Raw genomic sequence first — 21,800 nt, 5'->3', positions numbered from 1 at the left:
CCCCTGACCTACGGATGCGGATCTTTTGTTACATTATGAGAGGATTACGTCACTCCTGCTTCTTAAAAACAAATCCCTCGAGAGAATTTTCATGGCGGGAGTTACAAAAAGCCATATATGTCAAAATCATGTTTTGTGGTAAAAAACGGATGGGTCAATTCCGGCTGCCTTTTTTTTTCATTAATAACATACTAAAAATCATGCATTTCATGACAGCTCAAGCTGTTTTGCAAATAAGAATGGGAAAGAATTTCAGTCTCTCAATGTGCAAAACTGATAGAATAGATTAAAATGGATTTGTTCTCCCCATCGTTTTCCTTTTTTATACATGTTTGAAAACGCTCCAGGGAGCGGTAGGGCGACGCTAAAGAGCCACATGCGGTTCCGGAGCTACGGGTTGTCCAGGGACCCACAACAATTCTTTACAGTATCCCTAATGATAAGGTTGAAACCTCAGTCTCACAAACACCTTCGTTTGACTGTTAAATTAAGTTGTTATTTTTTATTTCATTGTCAAGATGAGCAATTTTTTTTTTCAAAACGTTCGGCTCAGCGGTATCATTTTGCAGCATTCACAGTCGATTTGTTGCATTTTTCCATTCCTACACTAGCTCCATGTCATTTTGACTTTCATGAAATCCAGAAGTGTGTGTGTGTGTGTGTGTGTGTGCGTGTGTGTGTGTGCATGTGTGTGCGTGTGTGTGGATGTGTCTGCATGTGTATGCATGTGTTTATCTGTGTGTATGAGTGGGGGTTGGCAGTGGGGGGGAATGCGCATGCGTGTTGGGTCCATGAATTCCTGATACCAAAAAAGAAAGCAAGTAACACAGTGTGTATGAAAGTGGGTATGAGTGGACAATAAGAAAGAGAGGGAACTGTTTTTTTACATCTTGGATATTGGAGCATCAAAGCACAGAGAATAGAACGAAAAACACCTGGATTTTATTTTGTTCTGGTAAGATTGTATTCTCAATGGAAATTAACAGTGTGGAGTTACAAGTCCTTATAACTATTCTGATTTTGGATCTGACTGCTGGTATCGATGATCAGACCTAATTAGAAAAAAATGTTTTTTTTTCTTTCTTTGTTTTTTTTTTATTTTTTGACAAAATTTTATGTAATTTTGGGAGCAGTTGGAAACCAGTGAAAGCTTCATTCTTAATTTAAACACTGTTGAACATTTAATGACTCTATTATGTTTTTCTCCCACATTGTGTTCATTTTTACACAAAGGACTAGCATGTGGTCTTGGATCAGTGACTTCTTCACCTATGAAACTACAAAGTCAGTGGTAGTCAAGAGCTGGACAATCGGAATCATCAACCGAGCCATCCAACTCCTAATCTTCATTTATTTTATTGGGTGAGTAGAATTCTATTGCCAAACAAATCAAACCTTGTTAAATATCATGCAATTATATAACGACTGAGCCGTCAGATGATGGAATTTTTAAATGATAGTTATGTGCATGCATATTGTTTTTTGTGCATTGCCACAATTATTCATACAACTAAGAAAAACAGGAGTATTGCGAGATTTGGGGAAACAACCTCTTTCCCTCAGTCAGAGCATTGAAGATGGGTTCCATCCCAAGAACACCATCCCTACTGTGAAGCATGGGGGTGGTAGCATCATGTTTTGGTGTGTTTTTCTGCACATGGGACAGGATAACTGCACTGTGTTAAGGAGAGGATGACCGCGGCCATGTATTGTGAGATTTTGAGGAACAACCTCTTTCCCTCAGTCCCAGATGAGCTGTGGCTGGGTCTTTCAACATGACAATGACCTGAACCACACAGTCGGGAAAACCAAGCAGTGGCTCCATAAGAAGCAGATCAAGGTTCTGGCATGGCCTAGCCAGTCTCCAGACCTAAATCCAATGGAAAATCTTTGGTGGGAGCCGAAACTCCACAGCCCAGAAACCTGTCTGATCTAGAGAAGATCTGTGTGGAGGAGTGGGCCAAAATCCCTCCTGCTGTGTGTGCAAACCTACAGGAAACGTTTGACCTCTGTAATTGCAATGAAAAGCTACTGGAACAAATATTAACATTGGTTTTCCCGGGTGTTCAAATACTTATTTTCAGCTGTATAACACAAATTATTTTAAAAAATCATACATTGTGATTTCTGGATTTTTCTTTTTAGATTATCTCTCTCAAAGTGGACATGCTCCTACGATGAAAATTTCAGACCCCTCCATGATTTCTAAGTGGGAGAACTTGCAGTATAGCAGAGTGTACAAATACTTATTTTCTTTGCTGTAAACCCCCCTCCCCCCCTAACACACACACACACACACACAAACACACACAGTTTTTCCAATGCCAGGCTGCTGAAAAAATCTATCCATCCATTTTCTGAGCCACCTATCCTCATAAGGGTAGTGCTGGAGCCCATCACAGCTATCTTCAGGAAAGGTCTGGACTGGTTGCCATCCAATTGCAGGTCACATATAAACAAAACCATTCACACACAAACTCACACCTATGGTCTTCAATTAACCTACCATACATGTTTTTGGGATATGGGAGGAAACCAGAGTGACCGGAGAAAATCTACAGGGAGAACATGCAAATGCCACACAAGCGGGGCCAGGATTTAAAACCTAGTCCTCAGAATTGTAAAGCAGGTGCTCTAACTAGTCATCAATGTGCCGCCTAGATACATAACTAATATTATTTAAAATAAATCCACTATTAGTGTGACCTATAGGCTATAGAAACCGGGTATAGAGACCGGGTACAGTGCGAGTGGAGTGTTTATTCGGTCCAATGTCAGTACACAGGCAGGCAATCAAACCAGGCAGCAGTGTCAAAAACAACAGGTGTAAAGGCAGGGTCGTTAACAAGGCACGGTTCGGTACATAGCGCATCAAAGACATAGATGTAGGATTACGGGAACGTGGGATAGAAGTACAACGATCTGGCAAGGACCAGACCGCACATGTGGCAATATATATACGGACCAATTACCAAAACGAGCCGCAGGTGAGTGCATCTGCCCATCGGAGCAGGATAGACACACCCATGAGAAGTCCACCTTCTTCTAAATGGGGATAAGACTTTGTTCAGAATTTAGTAATCATATTCAAATTCATGTTAAGTGTGTCAGAACACACCTTTCACATTTGAAATACGATAAATGTCAATGGTCTCATCTTTTCCTGACATTTTTGTCATCACATCTTAATCTTCCTGTGTTTACAAGCTACAGTTTGCAAAGAGCTTCCGCAGTATCAGTGGACTCTGTCACATCTTGTCATTTATTCTTAGGTTTTAGTACTGTATTTATTGCTGTCTTGTAGAATGAAGAAGGGTCATTGGTTCGAATCACGGTACTGCTGACTGTCTTATGGACATGTTTACATTTAGGATTTTTTCCCCCCATAACGAAATGTGAAAATTTAAAAAGCATTTAAACATTTTGCAACAACCATATAAGTGTTTTTTTAACAGCTAATAAAAATTAAAGGTAGCTACTTATCCATCAACAATATGTGTCGCAAATGTCAATTTTTTTTTTTTTACCATGTTTAACTGTCAAACAAGTGTTTAAAATAAGTTAAACTACTGGTAATAAAATAATTGAGGCTGGTGTGCTATGCTTTGGATCAGGATTTTTGTGTAAACTTATAAAACAACACATGTTGTACTCACCCTTAACTTGGATGACACTTGGAAGACAATTGCAGGATTTCTGTATACCGCTGGGAAGTCAGTCGCTTCAGCAACACAATTTACTTTGCCACATCATTCTTCATCTTTACTGTGCTCAATGGAACCACGCTGCACTGAGTAGGCAGGACATAAAGTATGGGCTTCTTTTGGCTTCAGAAGTTCTATACCTGCTTCCATGTTTATAATCGCACTTTTCCACTTTGTTATCAGTATCATCCCTTCTGTTTTGGGATCATAAGAGAAAAGAAGACAAACTTGAATCTAAAGTTATTCCTTAGCCAAATTATTGTAAGATTTGTTGATCATGGTTCAACATTACTGCATAACCTTTAGAGACATAATATTCCAGAAAATGTTCATGGAACTCTAAGTTGTACCACTTGAATTGACTCCAACTGTTGAATTCAAAGTATTGGAATTTCAATTGAAATCTGGTTTGGACTGTATCAAGATCTTTTGTTCACCATCCTCAGTGATCAGATGTTTTCTGTAGCTAAGAAAGCCAGCCATTCAGATAGTCGGATAGTACCACTGTCCTCTCTTTGAATTGGAATAAATCAGATAATGTATTACGTGGTCATATTTAAGGTAAGGTTACAGATGTGCTGACTTGCTAATGTTCCACTATTCAAGGGTTTAGGATTTTTGACTTTATTCCCCACCTCATCTTTTAAAATCCCTGTTTTATCGTGGACAAATGGTAATCACAAAAACACACCTTCCCTATTAGTCACAAATAATATTATGAGATCCATGATGAGGACCGTTTTTTAATTTTTCAACTCTAGCACTTCAAAATCCGTGTACTATTCATAATATTACTTATACGGTACTCGTTTGTTGTATAGAATTGTGTGTTTTGTAGACAAAGAGGGTTGGAGTCATAATGATTATAAACTGAAAGCAAAGCAAAGCAAATTGATTTGTATCATGCATTTGATACACAAGATACTGTAACTCATTGCGCTTTACATGATTAAAAGGATTTGAATACAAAGAAATAAAACATTTAAATGGGAAAAAAAGAATAGAAATTACAATATATATATACGGGGAGTCCTCGGTCTACGATCAAGACCCGTTCTTACACTGGTGACATAATCCAAATTTCCACATAAATCAGATTTTACCGTTAAAGTCCAAATTTACGATGACACCTAAGGATTGGCTCCAGCACACCCACGACCTTCGTGAGGATAAGTGGCTCAGGAAATGGGTGGGTGTGGGTACTTCATATAAAAAAATGAAATACATTACAATAAACAAAATAAGATGCTTTCCTTACTATTACTGCAAGAGATGGATGGCAAAGAATGAGGGGACGCTGTGCTTAGCTATTGCTAAAGAAGCATGTGCACATAGCACTTGCTAGCGGTAAATTCCTCGTCAGTGTTCTTGTCTTTCTGCTCTTTCCAAGTCTGGAAAATATGCCATGCCTTTTCCATTAATGAACATTAGGCAGATATTAAGCCTACATCGATTCTGATCCTCAATCCATCACATCAGTCATCTTTCCAGCACGGCAAAGATCAAAGAAATTTGCTTAATTTTTTTTTCTTCATTAAAAATGTTGCTTCGTGATAACTGTATCCCTCTTAGGGGCGAAAGCCTTCACATGCTCTAAAATATGGGCTTTGTCTGGAATAATAATCGCCGCGGTTGACCAACTGAAGCACAAGTCTCTAGTGATGTCTGTTGGTGCTACTCCTTTCTCCAATCTTTTTATGCCGTTAAGCTTCATTTTCATGGTAAATGCTCTACTTTCAGCTGGACCAGTATTGCTCAAAGAAACCCATCTTTCTTCTTTTGGGCCGTAATGTGTAAAAAGGTGTGCGAAAAAGCCAAATATACCCCTGCTGCACAAACACAGGTAGGCAATAACCAGAAGCACTATGGTGCTGGTGACAAACTGGCAGAAAACATACAGGTGCCATTAAGTCGAAATGTCATAGGTCGATGACGTTGTAACCCGAGGACTCCCTGTATATATAAGCTAAACTGAAGAAGTCACTCACCGACCAACCACAAACCTCAAAGCATGCAATGTGACTTACACTGTTTCAAATTTTCTTTCTTTTTCCCCCAAAATTTCATTTCAGTTGGGTATTTGTTTATGAGAAGGCTTACCAAGTGAGGGACACAGCAATTGAATCTTCAGTGATGACAAAAGTAAAAGGTTTTGGAGTCCACAATGACAAAGTCATGGACGTCGCAGACTATGTCACGCCAACAGAGGTATGAAAAATTATGTTGCTGACATTTTGTGGCATACTATAGATTAATGATGTACTCATATGTTTGTTTAGGGAGCTTCTGTCTTCTGCATCATTACCAAATTGATAACAACGGAAAAACAAATCCAAGGCTACTGTCCAGAGGTCTGCCCCTGTCAAGATCATGATTGCAAAACAGTAAAATATGATTATGTCCCTCGTTTCTCTCCCTCTTTCTCTCGCTTGTGCTCACAATGTCTTCTGTTCCTCCTGTATGATGGGGGCTGGTTAAAACGAGAATTGTTTGATGAGGAGACCAGTTCTGCATTTAGTATGGTAATGGGCAATGGAGCATCTGTCTTTCTTACAAGCATGGAAAAAATAGTCATGTGATGCTGTCGGTAAAGGTGTACAGTTCCAACACTGATGCCAATACAGTATGTATTTCCCTTTTAACAGCTAATCTAATAAAACATATATAAAAGGTACAAGGACGAAAATAGTTTTGAGTGGATTTTAAGTGATCTGCCTCAAACCGTACGTTTAAATATTTATAGAGCTTGCATGTGGATCCTGAACAGCGAATACTTAACTGAAGAGCTTAATGTGAGACAAGTTGTTTTATAATGCTGTTTAAGAAATGTTTGAATGTCTGAAACATAACCTCAATTGAGAGTAGAAATGTTAAATGACGAGCTCATAGTCACTCATAGTTTAACAACGCTGCACATGAAATGGTGATTGAGCATCTCAGATCATCATGTTGTTTAATATCCAGAGACTCTTGTGCTACAGCCTACTGGTGTAAATACTACTAGTTGGTGCTTTAACATATACCGTAGCAAGACAGCAATCTGAGAATAGAAAAAGGTCATTCATCTCAGCGATACTGTTAGATATTATATATTTACCATTGTTTCAAACATTGACTGAGTACTACTTAAGGCTCCGTCACACCATGACGTTCTGGTCAACGTCCTCTGAACATTTCAATCGTTCTATTTTTCAGCGTTCTCAAACGCGGATGACACATGTGGGGTGTGATTAACGTGTCTAACGCATGACTTAAAGTGTGTCTAACGCACGAAAAGCGTGTAACAGCAACCAAATAAGATACCACTAAAAACCATTAGCGTGTGCAAACGCATCATTGGGGCGCGACGAGCGATTTGTCAACGTAAGACGAGTGTGTTGAGCGTGTGACCAATGGGTGAATAATGACAGAAAATCGTTTTGCTGGCGTGGAATTTTTACAGTGGAACCGGCACTAAAACGTTGGAAAGTTTATAGTCACTTCAGTTGTTGTCGTGAGTTAGAACAGTGAGCATCATGCTCCCGAGAAGAAAATAGGACTTCAGCAACTAGCGCTGCTAGTAAGAAAGCTAAGCCTCTTTCATCACGAACAATGTGTTTGGAGGAAAAACAACAGCAGGAGGAAGAGCACATCTGGGAAGTCACGCACCATGTGACACCCCCTGGGGACCCTAAACACCTTGCAAACCCCAGTGAGGACGGTCTGACAAAGAGACAAAAGAAGCAGAGAAAGGATTGCAGGATCCTGGACCGGGCTGTTGGGGATATTCTGGTGGAGTTTTTCCGCAAAAACGAACTGCTGCTTTCTGGATCTTCCATAGTAGATGCTCTCTACTGTAGCTTAATATTAAATGGACCTTGCTTTTACAAAGCATCGGTTTATATACCCATATGCATGGAAATTCGGGAAACGCTCCAATGACGCTCAATGGACACCAAAAGACATTCGTTTCACTTTGGTTACACGCTGTGTGCGCTAGGGGACTGTTCAGTGGGCGTCGACAGGTTGCCAGTGAGTTGTTCACTGCAAAGCAAACGATTAACAACAAAGTAAAGCTAGAGTTACGACTGACTAAGGATAGGCAAACGCGTGCAACGCTCGGCGAACCTTAGTAAAACGTTCCACGGATGTTCTTGAACGTTCTGCAGCATTTAAAATTCAACGTTGATGAACGCTGGTCTCGGTGAGAACTTTTGTGCATGTTCAAGACTTTTTTTTTTTCCGGACCGCCATTCTCCGCCGATTCCCAGCAATCATTGAAGTTCACTGGCATGGAAACAACGCTACTCTGGGGCTATCTCGGCGACCATGGGCAACTACTAACGTTTCCTCAAACACTATAGGATGCTGGCCAGAACGTCATGGTGTGACGGGGCCATTACCATAAACTGTTTTTGCAATCAGGGTTGATGTTATAATGACAAGTGGAAACTCCCCACACTTTCTACCAAACATAGCGATTTGAAGAAATGGTTAAAGGGGGAGAGAACTCTATGACAAGCAATTCATCCAGTGACAAGGCAGAGACAGTAGTGTTGACTTGGTGACTGAATTCCAGCATGTTGTAAAAACTTGATTGGATGATTTTGATCATTTCATTGATACAAAATGGAATTTATTTCTTGGTCTGATCATTCACTCCCTCAGTGAGCTTACCAACAAATGACCTGAAGAAACAATACCAATTAAGTTTTGACATGCCATGTGGTCCATTATAGAATGAGAAGTAATGATATGGTAAAACGTTGCTATGTGAACATACAGCAAAATAGCCCTGTGATGGCCACCCAATAAGGATTTTTACTATGACCTGTAAACTGAAATAATTTCAAATCAGTATTATAAAAATGGTCACATGATAACAGATGGAAAGCTGGTATTTGGCAGGATGGCAAATCTAAGTACAGAAAACGCTACGACAGGCATGTCAAAAATCCAACACACAGGCCGGACCCAGCCCATTGGATGACTTAATCCGGCCCGGCAAGAATTTCTGAGGATGTCAAAAAAAGAAGTGAGTCTCGAGCTCATTTCTATCATAAGTTTAACATTTTTGTTAAAATACATGCAAAACAAATGGTCCCTATGGTTGGTAGAGAGCAATAAATGTGTGAAAGCACTCACGTCTGGCACTGACACGAGTTAGTTGCAGGAAATAAACATTCGCAAAGTGATATGTTCAAGTAAAAATAAACTGGCAAACTTGCTTCATCTTTCACCACTACTCAACAAGTTATTGGTCAGCACAACCTTCCCAAAATGGAAGTAGAAGTAAATGCAAAACCAGTGTGCTTGGTATGTAATTAGAAAGTTGCAGTGTTCGGCACCACACTACATTGCAGGGCCGTAACAGAGTTGTCACTCAGTATTTCGACAAAATATATGCGTTCAAGATTAAACTGTCACTTTGGGAGTCGTAGCTATCCAACGGTGACACCGCACCATTTCTCTTGTCTCACAGCTGTGCGTACTAAGGCACTGTACCGTGTAATGGTTTTGATGAGTATAAAGAAACCAGGGCGGCACGGTGGATCAGCTGGTAAAAGCGTTGGCCTCACAGTTCTGAGGACCCGGGTTCAATCCCGGCCCTAACTGTGTGGACTTTGCATGTTCTCCCCGTGCCTGCGTGCATTTTCTCCGGGCACTCCGGTCCGAAAATCCCCCCCATCCCAAAAACATGCATCATTAATTGGACACTCTAAATTGCCCCTAGGTGTGACTGTGAATGTGACTGTTTGTCTCTATGTGTCCTATGATTGGATGGCAACCAGTTCAGGGTGTACCCCGCCTCATGCCCGTTGACAGCTGAGATAGGCTCCAGCACTCCCCGTGACCCTCGTGAGGATAAGCGGCAAAGAAAATGGATGGATGGCTCAAGACAACATAACAGATTTTCTGCGAGAGTTTGAGCATAGGTTTCAGGTGTTCAGTGAACTTGAGAATAATTATTTTTTTTCCACACCATTTACAATTAAGCCCTCTGACAGCCAGCTGACATTCAACTCGAGTTTATTGACTTGCAGTGCAATTCCGCTACGAATGATGAATTTAGGTCCGTGGGATTGGGTATGTTTTATCAATATATTGTGCCAGGTTACCCCAAATTAACAGCCATGGCTGCAAAAGTTCTATCCATGTTTGGTACAAATTATCTTTGTGAACAATAATAAAACAAAGCAGTGCTCAAGGTTAACAAATAAAAACTTGAAAGACATTTTTTTCATGTCCCGCTAATCAAGATTTCACACCTAATATCGATGCACTTGTGAAGACAAACAGATGCCAAGTTTCAGGAGCCAGCAGCAGGAAATAGACTGCAGGAGTGCAGTGAGAGAGAGGAAAAAAGTGTGATGACACGAAATTTCTTTGCACTCATGAATACAGATCATTAAAAATAAGATTAATTTGGTTTCATATTCAAGAAAATTAATATTGTGCAGTATATTCTCATCTTCAGTAGGCCCAGTCTAGTAGTTTGAGCTGACGTAGTCTATTTATTGTCCATGCACCGCTATAGTTTTTTATCTATCTATCTATCTATCTATCTATCTATCTATCTATCTATCTATCTATCTATCTATATCTATCTATCTATCTATCTATCTATCTATCTATCTATCTATCTATCTATCTATCTATCTATCTATCTATCTATCTATCTATCTATCTTTTACCGTTTTTCCGGGTTGGGTCGCAGGGGAACTAGCTTCAGTTGGGATACCCAGACTTCCCTTTCCCTAGCCACTTCTTCCAGCTCTTCCGGAGGGATCCCGAGGCGTTCCTAAACCAGCCGAGAGACATAGTCTCTTCATCGTGTCCTGGCTCGTCCCCGAGGTCTCTTTCCGGTGGGACATGCCCGGAACACCTCACCAGGGAGGCGTCTGGAAGGCATCCAAATCAGATGCCCCAGCCACCTCATCTGGCTCCTCTCAATGTGGAGGAGCAGAGGCTCGACACTGAGCCTCTCCTGGATGACCGTGTTTCTCACCCTATCTCTAAGGCTGAGCCCAGACACACTGCAGAGGAAACTCATTTCGGCCACTTGTATCCGGGATCTTGTTCTTTCGGTCACGACCCACAGCTTGTGCCCATAGGTGAGGGTAGGAATGTAGATCAATGGTGGTGGTAAATTGAGAGCTTTGGCTTTCGACTTAGCTCCTTCTTTACCACAATGGGCCGATACAAAGTCCACATCATTGCATATGCTGCACCAATCTGTCTATCGATCTCCGGCTAAATTCTTCCCTCACTCGTGATCAAGACCACAAGATACTTGAACTCCTCCAATTAGGGCAGAATTTCATCCCCAAGAGGGCACGCCACTCTTTTACGACTGAGGACCATGGTCTCAAATTTGGATGTGCTGATTCTCATCCCAGCCGCTTTACACTCAGCTGTGAACCGCTCCAGTGAGAGCTGGAGATCACGGCTTGATGAAGCCAACAAAACCACATCATCTGGAAAGAGAAGAGATGCGATGCTGAGGCCACCAAACCGAACACACTCTACGCCTCGGCTGTGTCCAGAGATTCTGAACAAATTTAAACAAACTTATGAACAAAATCAGTGACAAAGGGCAGCCTTGGCGGAGTCCAAATCTCACCGGAAACAATTCCAACTTATGTTACCAATGTGGACCAAACTCTGACAGCAGTCGTACAGGGACAGAATAGCTCGTATCAGGGTTATTCGATACCCCATACTCCTGAAGAACCCGCCACAGGACTTCCCAAGGGACATAGTCGAACGCCTTCTTGAAGTCCATAAAACACATGTAGACTGGTTGGGCGAATTCCCATGCATCCTTGAGGATCTTGCCGAGGTTGTAGAGCTGGTCCACTGTTCCCCAGCCAGGACGAACACCACATTGCTCCTCCTGAATCTGAGATTTGACTTCCCGATGGACCCTCCTCTCCAGTACCCCTGAATAGACCTTACCAGGGAGGCTGGGGAGTGTGATCCCCCTATAGTTGGAACACACCCTCTGGTCACCCTTCTTAAAAAGTGGGACCACCACCCTAGTCTGCCAATTCAAAGGCACTGTCCCCAATGTCCACGTGATATTGAAGAGGCGTGTCAACCAGGACAGCCCAACAGCATCCAGACCCTTTATGAACTCCAGGCGAATTTCATCCACCCCCAGGGCCCTGCCACTGTCAGATTCTGCTTATCCGCAGAACTAATAGGGAGAAATGTTGGTGGAATAGAGGACTTCTTCGAAGTATTTTCCCCACTGACTCACAACAACCCAAGTTGAGGTCAGCAGCGCACCATCCGCACTATACACAGTATTGAGAATGCACTGCTCCCCCCTCCTGAGACGCCAGATGACGGACCAGAATTTCCTCGAAGCCGTCCTGAAGTTATTCTCCATGACCTCACCGAACTCCTCCCATGCCCGGGTTTTTGCCTCAGTGACCACCGAAGCTGCATTCTGCTTGGCCAGCCGGTACCTCTTAGCTGCATCGGGACGTGAGCTAAGTTCTTTGGGAGGTGGGAGTTGAAATTCCTTCTGACAGGGGAATCTGCCAGCCGTTCCCAGCAGACCCTCACAATACGTTTGGGCCTACCACGTCAGACCGGCATCCTCCCCCACCATCGGAGCCAACTCGCCACCAGGTGGTGATCAGTTGACAGCTCCACCCCTCTCTTCACCCGAGTGTCCAAGACATGCGGTCACAAGTCCAATGACACAATCACAAAGTCGATCATCGAACTGCGATCGAGGGTGTCCTGGTGCCAGGTGGACATGTTGACACCCTTATGCCTGAAAATGGTGTTTGTTATGGACAATCCGTGACGAGCACAGAAGTCCAGTAACAGAACACCACTCGGGTTCTGATCGGGGGGGCCATTCTTCCCAATCACCCCATTCCAGGTCTCACTGTCATTGCCCACGTGGGCATTGAAGTCTCACAGCAGAATAATGGAGTCCCAAGAGAGGGCGCTCTCATCACTTCCTCTACTGACTCCAAAAAAGGTGGGTACTCTGAACTGCCGTTTGGTGCATAAGTACAAACAACAGTCAAGACCCATCCTCCTACCTGCAGGCGGAAGGAGGCTCCCCTCTCATCTAGTGGGGTAAACCCCAATGTACAGGCCACCAGCTGGCAGTCAATAAGTATACCCACACCTGCTCGGCGTCTCTCCCCGTGGGAAACTCCAGAATGGAACAGAGTCCAACCCCTCTAAAGAGGAGAGGTACCAGAGCGGTGCATAGAGGCGAGTCCGACTATATCTAGTCAGAACTTGTCAACCTCACGCACCAACTCAGGATCCTTCCGTGCCAGAGAGGTCACACTTTATGTCCATAAAGCTAGTGTCTATAGCCAGGGATTGGAAAGCCAAGGTCCCCACTTTTGGCCACCACCCAGCTCACATTGCACCCGACCCCTACGGCCCCTCTCACAGGTGGTGAGCCCATGAGAAGGGGGACCCATATTATCCTTTTGGGCCGTGCCCGGCCAAGCCCTACGGGTGCAGACCAGGCCACCAGGCGCTTGCTATCGAGCCCCACCTCCAGGCCTGGCTCCAGACGGGGTCCCAGTGACCCGTGTCCGGGCAAGGGAAACCAAGATCCAATATTTTCACTCATCATAGGGGTTTTAGAGTCCTGCTTTGTCTGGCCTCTCACCTAGGATCTTTTTGCCATGGGTGACTCTACCAGGAGCTCGAAGCCCCAGTCAATGTGTCTCCTAGGATCATCGAGACACACAAACACTCCAACATGATAAGGTGACGGCTTGAGGAGGGTTTATTCATTTATTTTGTATTTTTTTTTAAGTTCAAAGCAGTATCACAATTAAGGCAAAAAATATTTTTTTCATAGCTCCCAGTTGCGTTTGTTTTGTGTGGTAAGTTGGTTCAAGTGTAAAACTGCATTCACTCAACAGTTTTCACATTCAACGCCAAACATGAAAATCATTTGTTTCCATTGTATGTGAGTACATGTGTTGTGCTAAGAAAAGATCCCATGTCATCCGTAATTATAAAATGCAGGTTAAGTTACAAATGTAGGCTTAATGATAAAGCATAGTACTGAAAAACAAAGCTAAATATTTGGAGTTGACATTCTTTTACTGATCCGGCCCACCTGAGAACATAAAGTCTGGATCTGGCTGCAGAGCCAAACTGAGTTTGACATCATCCACATCATCATCAACATCCTAGGGCAGGGATGTTCGATGTTTCATTCCATTCATTCTCTTCACCATTTCACCAAAAATTAAGGTCACCGGTGTGAGGTTAAATATTCCAGCTGAGTTTGGGCAAGAGGCAGGATACACCCTGAAAATCACAGTTACCTTTTTATTCCAGGATAAAATTTTCTGTGCTGCAGTGCAATCCGTAGAATTATATTGTGATGGATATTAATTGGAAAATGTAGTTGAACAGATAGAGAAAAAAATGAATACAAGGAAACAAAAAAAACTGACACACAAAGGCTGAGAACAGAAGTATAAAACTATGACAATTGAAATTCAACTCTATGATCAATTCAGCATTTTAAAAACAACCAAAGCTGTAACAAACTGCTGTTCATCAAACATGAGACAATTAATTTAAAAAAATAACAATACAATCACAAATAATGATAAAGAAAATAAATTAAGATATACAATGGCTCCTTTTACATTTACAGTATAGAAAATAAGTATTTGAACACCCTGCTATATTGCAAGTTCTCCCACTTGGAAATCATGGAGGGGTCTGATATTTTCATTGTAGCTGCATGTCCACTGTGAGAGAGAGAATCTAAACAGAAAAGTCCAGAAGTCATAATGTATGATTTTTTACTGATTTATTTGTGTGACACAGCTGGAGATAAGTATTTGACATGTGGCGAAGTAGTTGAGTAGTAGTAGTTGTTGAGCCCAAGCCACTTCCACATCGGCTGAAATGGCGGCTTGCGCCACCGCTAAGTCCGAAATGGACCAACAACACAACATGTTTTATGTTATATGGATTTTTGTAACTCTCAACATGAAAATCCTCTCAAGGGATTTAATTTGGAGAAGCAGGAAGAGACGTTATTTGCAGACGCCCACTCAGGTGGGTTCGTGTGTTTATACCAGTTTTACCTGAGGGAAGGTAGGTCTTTACTCCTTCATGTTAGCCAAAATGCCGCCTTGTTGTATTGCTGGAAATTGCTCGAACACTCGGGAGGATGGATTCACTCGTCACGCTTTTCCAAAAGACCCGGTTCATTGTGGAAAATTGATTGCACAAGTGCAAAGCACGAGCTTTGTGGGTTCCAAATTACTGGTAGGTGTGTATGGGGCTATTAAAAAAATAGGTTGGGGGGGTACGACGTAATCCTTGTTTCAGCGGGCGACGACAATGGGACGCGGTGGCTCAATGCGGCACCGGGCCGGTATGGCTCATTGCGGTGCCGGGCCGGGGTGACTCATCACGGCGCCGGGTCGGGGTGGCTCATCACAGTGCCAGGCCACGGTGTTGTCATCGCTCGCAGTTGAGTACGCTATACATACTGTCATACATACTGCCGGGGACTCTGTTGTTGGTTAGAAGTGATCTACATATCATCTAAATATGGCTCAAAACAATAGGGTAATATTGTCCAGGTCACTTTACTCGATTGTGAGATGTTATCTTCTTCGAAAAATGCTTCCGTGTCAGAAGGGGAGTCAGAAAAATCCGAAAATCTCTGTTGTTCATTTCCCATAGCAAGTCTCAATGGCGACTGGACCAGTGTGACAGCTATAAATGGCGCAGCAGGGAATATGGCTCCCACTTAGATGTCTAGTGAGACTTCCGCAACTTTGCGCATGAATTACACGCTCTCCGCTCATATTTTTTTTTTCATATAGACATTGAAGTGAATAATATTATATGTAATTTTCATAACAATATCTATTTTAAAATGTATATCGGGATGTCATTGGGACTTTAAGCTTGTACAGAGTGCCCTTACCCATTCACAGTTCCTGTTATAGACCAGTGCAATGACAATTGTGCAAAAGGAGCAGTTTAAAGTAACGAATCATGCGTGAGTCTACACAATATATTACTAATACTAATTTGGACCAGCAGGATATGAGGATATGTCCCAACAACAGCACAAGGAAGAAAATAGTAGGTTTGTTGATCAATAATTTATTGACTAAAAAGCCAGAGGGCAAAAACTGTTTGAATGCCTGCTAGTTTTGATTTGCATTGATTGGGAGCATCTACCCAACGGAAGGAGCTGGACGAGCTGGTGGCCTGGATTTGGAGGGTCCGAAAGGATCCTGCCCTCTATGAACTTAGTTCGAGTGGCATGCAAGTCTTCAAGAGTGGGTAGGGTGGTGCCAACAATCCGTTCAGTGGTTTTGATTGTCCGTTGTTGTCGGAGTTTGTCCTTTTTTGTGGAAGCCCCAATCCAGACTGTGATGTAGGTACACAGGACTGATTGGATGAACGCTGTGTCCTCTCCCCTCTGCTCTTAGCGCTCTACACAAATGACTGCACTTCCAGGCACCTGACTTTCATCAGCCTCATCAAAGACGGTGACGTGTCTGTGCATCGACAGGAGGTGGAGCTTTGGTGTGCCAACAAAACCTGGCATTGAACAGTCTAAAGACCGTAGAGATGATTGTGGATTTAAGGAGGCATCCTTCAACACATCTCCCCCGGACGCTGTCCAACTGTCTTGTGTCAACCACCGGGACCTTCAAGTTCTTGGAGATTACAGTTTCACAGGACCTTAAGTGGGAGACAAACATCAACCCCATCCTCAAAAAACCCCAGCAAAGGATGAACATCTTGTGACTTCTGAGGAAGCGTCGCCTGTCACAAGAGCTGCTGAGACCATTCTGCACAGCTGTCATCCAATCAGTAATGTGTACCACCAACCACAGTCTGGTTTGGGGCTGCCAGAAAAAAAGGACAAACTGCGACAGAAAATCAAAACCACTGAGCAGATTGTCAGGACCAGCCTACCCACTATTGAAAACTTGCACGTCATTCGAACTAGGTCCAGAGCAGGCAGGATTCTTTCAGACCATCCACATCCTGGTCACCTGCTCTTCCAGCTCTTTACATCAGGCAGGTGCGACTGATCAATGCAAATCATAGCTAGCAAGCATTCAAACATTTTTTTTTCCTCTGTCAACTAAGTCATTAAAATATTGATCAGCGAACTATTATTTTCGGTCTTGTGCTGTATTTGGGTCAACCCTTATATCCTGCTGGTGAATCAGTATTAGTATCAGTATTATATTCTGTAGATTATCGCACGACTCATCACTTTAAACTGCTCCCTTTGCACAATTGTCATTGAACTGATCTATAACAGGAACTGCGAATGGGTAAGGGCACTCTGATAAGCTCAACATAATGTGGGCCGTTGACCCACTCTTAACTGTTCTAAATGAAGAAGAATGCATCTTGCACATCTATAAATGTCTCTTGTTCTTTGTTCTTGTTAGTTTATTTGTTCTTTGTTCTGAGTGTTGTACCAGGGCAGCACCGACTATTCATCCATTTTCACAAGAGTCACAGGAGTGCTGGAGCCTATCTCAGCTGTCAATCGGCAGGAGGCAGGGTACACACTGAACTGGTTGCCAGCCAATCACAGGGCACATCGAGAAAAACAGCCGCTCTCTCAATCACACCTAGGGGCAATTGAGAATGTCCAATTAACATTGCATGTTTTTGGGATGTGGGAGGAAACCAGAAATCCCACACAGGAATGTGGAGAACATGCAAACTCCACACAGGCGTAGCAGGGATCGAACCCTGGACCTCAAAACTGTGAGGCCATTAACATTTTTTTAGAGGCAGTTGTTTCAATCCCAAGCTACTGGAGACAAATTCCTTGTGTGCTGTTACATACTTGGCCAAAAAAGCTGATTCTGGGCAAACTCGCGTGTGTTGTGCAGGTGGAATCAGGTTTCTGAGAGGTTCGGGAGTCATAGCCTGAGGTCACAAAACGGGAATGAGGTTTGTTACGTGACTTCAGTAACAACATCTTCTGAGAGGTTTGAACAGTCGTCCCCAATCTATGGTCCACGGACTGGATCCGGCACGCCTCCACAACTGGTCCACCCCCCCTGAAAAATACCAGAGTATTTTGATTTATTTTTCATCTATGTGTATTTGTACTTGATATGCTTTTCAATAAAATGTTCCTTAGTTCTTAACTACTTTCATTAATAACTATTAGTTGTTAATTATTTCATAAACACATATGATGTGACATTTCTTCCACCCTTCTTCAGGAAAAGGGCACAGGTACCAGAAAAGCCTTATCTGGCAACCCAGAAAAAAAAATCCAAAACCCACCCCTCTCAAAGAGAACAGAATCATGGCAAAAAGGTGAGGTAAGAGAAAAATTGATTCGGACTGCTGGGTATTTAACCCAAAGTTGACAAACGATTATCTGTTTGTTCAATGCAAAGAGAAGGATGTCTTTCTCATCTGTCAAGAGGCGGCGGTGGTTTTCAAAGAATATGATCAGGGGAGACACTATGAATAACGTCACAAAGACAAGTATGATAGCTTGCAAAGCAAAATCTGAGCAGACAAACTGTCAAAGCTAAAAAATGGAATGTTAGCTTAACAAAATACGTTTGTACGCCAAGCTCAGCTGAACCAGTCATCTGTTTGGGATAGCTTTCGGGTTGCTCAACTGATAGCGAGCGGCAGCAAACCTTTCACTGATGAATGAATGCTGTCGTGGAGGAGGTGTGTTCCGAGAAGAAAGACGTCTTTAATACCACAAGTCTATCAGCGAGTACAATCACCAGACATATTGAAGAAATCACAGCTAATCTATCTGCCCAACTGCAGAAGATGGCGAAAGAATTTGATTTTTTTTTTCATTAGCAATGGATGAGAGCACACATGGATGGGCACTGAAGAACTGATAATTTCAGGACAACGGCACTGTATAAAGGAGAGGATGACCAGGGCCATGTATTTTGAGATTTTGGGGAACAACCTCATCACAATTGACGGGGCTCCGAGTATGGTGGGTGCGTGAACTGGGAGATGGAAGAATGGAGTTTCACCACCTTGAAACAAATCCACTGCCTAATTCACCAGGAAGCACTGTGCTGCAAAGTATTGATGTAGGATTCCCATCAGTCGCATTGACTTCTTTGCCGACCTCCCAAATGACACGAACACTAACATCAGAAAACAGGGAATGAAGATGTTGACACTTGGGCAACACGTACAGTATACAGTCTTCTTCTTCTTTTCCTTTCGGCTTGTCCCGATTAGGGGTCGCCACAGCATGTCATCTTTTTCCATCTAAGCCTATCTCGTCCATCCTCCTCTCTAACACCCACTGTCCTCATGTCCTCCCTGACAACATCCATCCTCCTTTTCTTTGGTCTTCCTCTCGCTCTTTTGCCTGGCAGCTCCATCCTCACTCAGCACCCATCTACCAACATACTCATTCTCTCGCCTCGGAACTTGTCCAAACCAACGAATTCTGCTCTCTCTCACTTTCTCTCCAAAACATCCAATTTTGGCTGTGCCTGTAATGAGGTAATTTCTAATCCTATCCAACCTGCTCACTCCGAGCGAGAACTTCAACATCTTCATTTCTGCTACCTCTAGTTCTGCTTCCTGTTGTTTCTTCAGAGCCACCGTCTCTAATCTGTACGTCACGGCCGACTTTAACTAAACTTTGCCCTTCCTCCTAGTGGATACTCTTCTGTCACTTAGAACAGCAGACAACTTCCGCCAACTGTTCCACCCCGCTAGTGAAGAAAATAAGTATTTGAAAACCGTGCTATATTGCAAGTTCTCCCACTTAGAAATCATGGAGGGGTCAGAAATTTTCATTTTAGGTGGATATCCACTGTGAGAGAGATAATCTAAACAGAAAAGTCCAGAAGTCATAATGTATGATTTTTTTATTGGTTGATTTATTTGTGTGACACAGCTGCAGATAAGTATTTGAACACCTATCTGTTAGCTACAATTCTGACCCTCAAAGACTTGTTAGTCTGTCTTTATAAATCCCCCTCAACTCCATGTATTATCCTGAATCAGATGCACCTGTGTGAGGTCCTTAGCTGCAAAAAGACACCTGTCCACCACAAACAATCAGTAAGACTCTAACATTGGTTTTCTCAGGTGTTCAAATACTTATTTGCAGCTGTAACACACAAATAAACCATTAAAAAATAATTGATTGTGATTTCTGGATATTTCTTTTAGATTATCTCTCTCACAGTGGACATGCACCTTTGATGAAAATTCCAGACCCCTCAATGATTTATATGTGAAAGAACTTGCAATATAGCAGGATTATTTTACCATGGAGTGGATGGGAAGAGAAACAGAGTATTTTAGTTATTTTAAAAGAAGAGCTGGGTAAGAATGTCTTGGAGTTGAAAAGAGTATCAGATCGAGTGATGAGGCTGAATTTTGAAATTGAGGGTGTGATGTATAATGTGATTAGCGGCTATGCCCCACAGGTAGGATGTGACCTAGAGTTGAAAGAGGAATTCTGGAAGGAACTAGATAAGTAGTTCTGAGCATCCCAGACAGATAGAGAGTTGTAATTGGTGCAGATTTCAATGGACATGTTGGCGAATGAAAGAGGTGTGATGAAGAAGTGATGGGTAAGTACTTCTTCTTCTTCTTCTGCATCCAGGAAAGGAAATTTGAGGGACAGATGGTGGTGAACTTTGCAATGCAGCCCTATGGGGGCACAAACCAGTGCAATCTGTAGGCCGGTCCCAAGCCCGGATAAATGCAGAGGGTTGCGTCAGGAAGGGCATCCGGCGTAAAAACTGTGCCAAACAAATATGAGTGTTCATCTAAAGAATCCCATACCGGATCGGTCGTGGCCCAGGTTAACAACGCCCGCCCCCGGCACTGCTAACCTGCAGGGCGTCGGTGGAAATTCAGCTACTGTGGGTCGAAGACAAAGAAGAGGAGGAAACCGGATCCAGCGTCAGAAGAAAAAGAGGAATGCAGAGAGCCTACAACTGAGTGTAGGGACTTTGAATGTTGGGACTATGACAGGAAAAGCACAGGAGTTGGTTGACATGATGATTAGGAGAAAGGTTGATATTCTGTGCATCCAAGAGAGCAGGTGGAAAGGTAGTAAGGCTAGAAGTTTGGGAGCAGGGTTTAAATTATTCTACCACGGAGTATATGGGAAGAGAAATGGAGTAGGGGTTATTTTAAAGGAAGAGCTGGCTAAGAATGTCTTGGAGGTGAAAAGAGTATCAGATCGAGTGATGAGACTAAAATTTGAAATTGAGGGTGTTATGTATAATGTGGTTAGCGGCTATGCACCACAGGTAGGATGTGACCTAGAGTTGAAAGAGAAATTCTGGAAGGAACTAGATGAAGTAGTTCTGAGCATCCCAGACAGCGAGAGAGTTGTGATTGGTGCAGATTGTAATGGACATATTGGTAAAGGAAACAGGGGCGATGAAGAAGTGATGGGTAAGTACGGCATCCAGGAAAGGAACTTTGAAGGGCAGATGGTGGTGGACTTTGCAAAAAGGATGGAGATGGCTGTAGTGAACACTTATTTCCAGAAGAGGGAGGAACATATAGTGACCTACAAGAGCGGAGGTAGAACCACGCAGGTAGATTATATTTTGTGCAGACGATGTAATCTGAAGGAGGTTACTGACTGTAAAGTAGTGGTAGGGGAGAGTGTAGCTCGACAGCATAGGATGGTAGTATGTAGGATGATTCTGGTGGTGGGTAGGAAGATTAAGAAGACAAAGGTAGAGCAGAGAACCATGTGGTGGAAGCTGAAAAAGGAAGAATGTTGTGCAGCCTTCCGGAAAGAGGTGAGACAGGCTCTCGATGGACAACCGAAGCTCCTGGAAGACTGGACGACGACAGCCAAGGTGATCAGAGAGACAGGCAGGAGAGTACTTGGTGTGTCATCTGGTAGGAAAGGGGAGAAGGAGACTTGGTGGTGGAACCCCAAAATACAGGGAGTCATACAAGGAAAGAGATTAGCGAAGAAGAAGTGGGATACTAAGAGGACTCTGGAGAGGCGAAAGGAGTACATCGAGATGCGACGTAGGGCAAAGGTAGAGGTGGCTAAACAAGAGGCATATGAAGACATGTACACCAGGTTGGACACGAAAGAAGGAGAAAAGGATC

At 43.0% G+C, this 21,800-nt stretch overlaps 1 protein-coding gene across 8 annotated transcripts in view; it reads right to left on the bottom strand.

The window, feature by feature from the left end:
• LOC133506632 (general transcription factor II-I repeat domain-containing protein 2B-like) overlaps positions 1-21,800 on the bottom strand; it is a 123,711-nt gene that overhangs the window by 74,683 nt on the left and 27,228 nt on the right. For 3 of the 8 annotated variants that reach the window (XR_009796550.1, XR_009796551.1, XR_009796554.1), the window contains exons 4-5: positions 13,798-17,758; positions 9,953-10,018 (exon numbers count right to left, since the gene is read on the bottom strand). The gene's annotated coding sequence lies outside the window, so the exon portion shown is untranslated. Of the gene's footprint in view, positions 1-645; positions 3,791-9,952; positions 10,019-13,797; positions 17,759-21,800 lie in introns of those variants that run through there. The other 5 variants (XR_009796552.1, XR_009796555.1, XR_009796556.1 and 2 more) reach the window with 3 other exon arrangements.

The sequence above is a fragment of the Syngnathoides biaculeatus genome, chromosome 9 (genome assembly GCF_019802595.1).
Source record: "Syngnathoides biaculeatus isolate LvHL_M chromosome 9, ASM1980259v1, whole genome shotgun sequence".
NCBI classification, from domain to species: Eukaryota; Metazoa; Chordata; class Actinopteri; order Syngnathiformes; family Syngnathidae; genus Syngnathoides; species Syngnathoides biaculeatus.
This window is presented reverse-complemented; position numbering and strand designations above follow the sequence as displayed.